We start from the raw sequence: 6,000 nt of genomic DNA on the forward strand, positions 1-6,000 counted from the left end.
TTGTAAGCGACGCCACCAAGTTACCTTTGGTGTTGGGGATAAGGTGGTTATGGGATCATGACCCGTTTTTGAAGTGGAAAACAGAAGAGCTGTGTTTTGCTGGGGTGGGGATGCCAAAATCATGTATGGAAGCCGGAGTGGGGCCCAGGCACACCTCGCCTCCCTGAGAACACCCTATCAACCCAGGAAGAGATAGAGTTAATTCCCCCTGAATACCAGCACTTGAACCAAGTATTTGATGAAAAGGAAGCTGATGAACTTCTCCCCCATAGGGCTACCAACTGTGCTATAGAACTGATCCCAGGGCAAAAGCTTCCAAAAGGAAAATTATACTCAATGAGCCCAGGGGAACGAGAAGAATTGCATAAGTTCATTGATAAAAATCTGACATGAGGATTCATCAGCCCAGCTAGTTCCCCTCATGCTGTGCCTGTGTTGTTTCAGGAAAAAAAGAGGGGGGGGGGTTGAGACTATGTACTGATTATAGGGGGATAAATGCTGTCTCCATGTCCAACACTTACCCCCTCCCCCTGATCCGAGATTTACTGGGAGAGTTGTCCCAAGGAAAAATCTTCTGGATTTAAAAGATGCGTACTTCCGAGTAAGAATAAGGGAAGGAGATGAATGGAAAACTGCTTTTAATACTCCTTTGGGACAATTTGAATACAGGGTCATGCTATTCAGACTACAAGGGGCACCGGGTTTTTTAATGAATTTAATTAACAAGTTTTATGAATTTTATGAATTTAATTAACAAATACCTGTACAAGAGTGTGGTTGTTTACCTTGATGATGTGTTGATTTATTCACAAGATTACGAGTCCCACATGCAACTAGTACAGCAGGTATTAAAAACCCTGAGGGACAACCACCTGCCGGTGAAACTGTCCAAGTGTGAATTCCACAAAGAGGAGTTGGACTTTTGGGGGTTCAGAATATCGGGACATGGAGTAAAAATGGATCCCGCTAAAATACAAGCGGTGGTGGGATGGGACCTTCCCCCCCCCCCCAAACCAGAAGGCAGTTGCAATCATTCCTGGGCTTCGCTAACTTCTACACTGCGCATCCTGTGTAAACTAGGCATCAAACATCTACAGTGGGCGGAGATCTTCTCCAATTTTAATTTTACACTGAAACACCTCCCTGGCAAATCTAACTTCCTGGCAGACGCCCTCTAGCACATGCCCCAACATGACAGTCAGAAAAATAAAGTAATAGACACAATGTTTTCGCCAGGCCAGTGACCACCCAGCAGGGCCGGCGACAGAGTTTCTGGCCACTCGCCTGTGGCCACGGACCGCGTGATGATGTCATCGTGCGATAACGTCATCATGCAGCGCAGGATAGCCGGGGCAGCACGCGGAAGCTGCTCCATGCTCCGCACGCCACCCCAGCAGTGGCTCGCGGCTTCTGCGCCCAGCTGGGGCATGTGGCAGTGGTGGCAGCATGGGGCTGGCTGGCTGCAGCAGCAGCTGCAGCCAGCCACACCAGCTCCTCTGCGCGCTCCTCTGCCCCCACACACCCCAGCCGGGTGCAGAAGCCGTCAGGTTGCTGCTGGGGTGGCGTGCGGAGCATGGAGCAGCTTCCGCGTGCTGCCCCAGCTGGCTTCTGCGCCCGGCTGGGATGTGTGGGGGCGGAGGAGCATGCAGCAGAGCTGGCGTGGCTGGCTGCTGCTGCAGCCAGCCAGCCCCATTCCGCCGCCGCCACATGCCCAGCCGGGCGCAGAAGCCGTCAGGCTGCTGCTGGGGCGGCGTACAGAGCACAGAGCAGCCTCCGCGCGCCACCCCAGCAGCGGCTTGCGGCTTCTGCGCCCGGCTGGGGTGTGTGGCTGCAGCAGCTGCAGCCCAGTTACACCAGCTCCGCTGCGCACGCCTCCACCCCCCGACACCCCCTCCGGCGCCTCTCCAGTGCCCTCACGCCCAAAGCCACTGCCTCCCTGGCCTCAATGGGTGCGCTGGCCCTGCCACCCAGAGCCAAGCTAAACAATTAAAGCAGAATGCTCCAGCTACGAACTTGGAGGACAGAGTCAAAGAGGAAGCAGAGAAAGAAGGAGACACCCTACCCAAAGACAAACTACAGCAGAGAGAAGCAGGCAGCTGGTATCAACTGGGGAAATTGTATGTTTCAGCCAGTTTAAGGGGAGAGGTGTTGAAACAATGTCATGATTCTAAATTAGCTGGCCTCTTTGGGTATTTAAAAACGTTGCATCTGGTACAGAGACAATTTTGGTGGCCAAACATGAGAAAGGACATTTCTCAATATGTATCCACTTGCCAAGTGTGTTTGAGGGGAAAAAGCAGATGGGGTAAACCGCCGGGTCTTCTGCAACCTTTAGAGACCCCCTCCCTCCCATGGGATGTGGTCTCAATGGACTTTATTACTGACCTCCTCACCTCGAAGGGGAAAACTGTAATTTTAGTGGTGGTTGATTTGTTCTCTAAGCAAGCTCATTTCATTCCATGCTCCAAAATTCCAACTGCAAAGAAACTGGCCACCCTCTTTATGCAACATGTTGTCAGACTGCACTCATTTCCAGATAAGGTAATTTCCAATAGGGAGTAAAGTTCATTGCCAACTTCTGGCTGGAGCTACTGCAAGTAGCAGGGATTGAACAAGGCATTAGCTCTGTCCATCATCCCAAGACCAATGGGCAAACCGAAAGAGTTAATCAAGTGCTGGAACAGTTTTTACGATGCTACATAAATTACCAGCAAGACAACTGGGCTAATTTCCTAGTTTTTGCAGAATATTATTATAATAACTCGGTACATAGTTCCACTGATCATGATAGCCCATGGATAGGAGGGCACAGCAAAGCCATTTCTGAAAATCCCAGCTAACCACAAACCAGGGGATCTGGGAGAATGGTGGTCTAACTTTATCCCCCATTGAAGGCTCATTGAAGGCCTCCCTAGATAACACACACACACGCATGGACAGACGCATGAATGGATGCACGCACTCTCTTCCTTCCACATTTGGGTGTGTGGATGGTGGACCATTCAAAATCAGAAAGAAACGAACATTGAAATCGGGCCGTGTTAGATTTGCTAGCGTTGTTATCTCTGTTTCTAGGATCATGGTGTGAAAGCAGGGTTGCCAATTCCAATTTGGAAAATTCCTGGAGATTTTGGGGTGAAGCCTGGGGGTGAAGTTTGAGAAAAGGAAGCACCTCAGTTGGGTACAATTGCATAGAATCCACCTTGCAAAGTAGCCATGTTCTCCAGGGGGACTGATCTCTGTTGTCTGGAGTGGAGATCAGTTGTAATTTTGGGAGATCTCCAGGCCTCACCTGGATCTTGAGAGAATCATGGTAAGAGCAACGAAAAAAAAAGAACTATGCCATGATTAGCTTACTAAGGAAACCTTAAACAAGTTAAGAAATCTATTACAACAATATGTATTAACTTCAATAATTTGAATCAACATAGAACATACAGAACAACACAATTTTAAGGGCAACCAGTCCAACGAAGAGGCAGGCAATAAATCTCGTCAATATCATATATCATTCAAAACACAATTCATGCAAAAAACAACGCAATATTAAAGTGCCAAGCATTTGTAAACAAGTTTCTAAGAGATATAAAATGCTAGCGCCTGTCCAATTAAAGTGACCGTGCCTCACAACAAATCAACGAAACATATGCGATACAATATCAATTCCAAAGGTAATTTAAAAACAATTATCAAGGACAAGAAGAAATTGGCGAAATAGTTTTTGAGAATCATTCCAATTTTAAATTCAGTTGTAACCGCAACGGGGAAACCAGTCAAGATCCTCTCATTTCAGAAAATCACTTTCTCATGAAAGGTACAAAAGAAAATTCAAATAGTGCCTACAAACCACGACATTCTCCTATCTCCCTTCCTGGGCCTGTCCATGGCATCAAACTCCTGTCCCCAAACGCTTCCCTTCCCATGGTCTACCACCAAATCTTCAGGAATTTCCTAAGCCAAAGTTTGCAACTCTATAATAAAGGCATGGAAATCTGGAAACCAAACAATTGTCAATACCTGGAGAGTGTTTGAATTAGAGTTCCATTAAGTTCCACCACTTTTCCAGCTCTGCCTCTTTTCTAGCCCTTCCACTGTTCTATTGTTTGCATTCCGTAGAAAACATGGATATTCCTGATAACGTTGATAGGTTAATTGTATCCATCTTTGATTCTTATTTACGTCAGAAATATTCCAAATAGCAGTGGGAGATTAAGGTACTTGGATGTAATATTGTAGCCATACACTCAATATCTTCTTGTTCCTGCAGGTGGCCCTCTTCAAGCAATATTTGCAAGGTTATATGCGGCACAGTCAGGCGGCAACAAAGTACAAGCAACATGTTTACAACTTTTCTAAGATAACAATCCCATCTGAAATTGTCTGTGGGTGCATGAGTAGTCTGAACAGGATTTTTAGAAGTTTTATTTCTAAAATGTAAAACCAGGACTTCACCACCTAAAAAAGAGACATTAGCAATAATTTTAAAATACACAAATTGCATGTGAGCAGTTTAACATTCTAGAAGAAAGAAAGAAACAAAAGAAAGCGAAAGGCATTAGGTAGATTGGCAAAAGGCACATTTTCTTGGAGGCTGAATAGCATGAGATCCATGCTTTAGAAAACCAACGAATACCCTGTAGTTTGGGATAATCTGATAGAATGCAGTGCAAGATGAAGGACTCTTCTTGACCTGCCTCCCTCTGCCTCTCGTTCTAGCATAAGCAACGATGTAAACAAAAGATGGGTGGGGTTCCTTGTTGCAGTGAGGGGGAAGAGCGAGAGAGGGAATCCTCATTTTGTTCGCTTCGATGTAACTCTCAAATTATTTTTTATAAAAATAAACGGCAGCAAGAAAAGGACACAGCAAAGAGATTGAAACAACTAGGACCCCTTGTTTGGGTAGATTATAATCTTTGAATTTTGTATGTGCAAATCAGGGCGTAACTACATGATACACCCGACATGTGCTGGGTCATGGGTGTGTGATCGAACTCAGAGTCAGATGTTCATTGGGGGAACTTAGCTTAAAAAGTGTTCATTCAATCAGCACACCAAGGGGATGCTGCTAGCGGAGGAGAAGGGACTTCCAGTTTCCCTCCCACTCCAATTTCACCAAAGGAAGGGGGGAGGCTTTTTAGCTCTTTTCTCTTGCGCCACATGACACAGAAATATAGAGCTGGAAGGGAGCCCAAGGGTCCTCTAGTCCAACCCCTCCACAATGCAGGAAATTCACAGCTACCTCCCTCCTGACTCCCCAGGGACCGTTGCTCTATGCCCAGAATGAGGCATAGGGCCTCTTTCACGGGTACCACACAATGAGTCCACATTTGTACCTAGAGTTACTAACTTCCACGTGGGCCAGGAGATCTCTCAGAATTACAACTAACCTTCAGACTACAGGTATCAGTTCTCCTGGAGGAAATGTGTGCTTTGGCCCTCTAGGGTGTCTTACCTCACCGAAATCCTTCCCATCCCTTCCCCAGGAATTTCCAAACCCGGAACGGGCAACCCTATACCACCAAAAGCTTCCCCTCTCTTAGGTTACTTCCAGTTCAGACACCTATCAGTATGAGAGCCAGTTTGGTGTAGTGATTAAGAAAGGCAGGACTCTAATCTGGAGAGCTGGGTTTGATTCCCCACTCCTGCACCTGAAGCCAGCTGGGTGACCTCGGGTCAGTCACAGCACTCTCAGCCCCACTCACCTCACAGGGTGATTGTCGTACGGATAATAACAACACATTTTGTAAATCACTCTGAGTGGGCATTAAATTGTCCTTAAAGGCAGTATATAAATCGAATGCTGTTGTTGTTAATATTAATATGGGCCGTTTCCAGATGGCTTACCTGCCTCCGGAATGTCGCGCCATCTTGCGGGGAAAATGCAAAATATCGCGTTTTCTCACGCGAGTTTTGCGTGACGTCACGCAAAACTCACGCAAGAAAATGCGATATTTCGCATTTTCCCCGCAAGATGGCGCGACGTTCCAGAGGCAGGCAAGC

This window comes from Eublepharis macularius, chromosome 13, assembly GCF_028583425.1.
Source record: "Eublepharis macularius isolate TG4126 chromosome 13, MPM_Emac_v1.0, whole genome shotgun sequence".
In the NCBI taxonomy this organism is placed as follows: domain Eukaryota; kingdom Metazoa; phylum Chordata; class Lepidosauria; order Squamata; family Eublepharidae; genus Eublepharis; species Eublepharis macularius.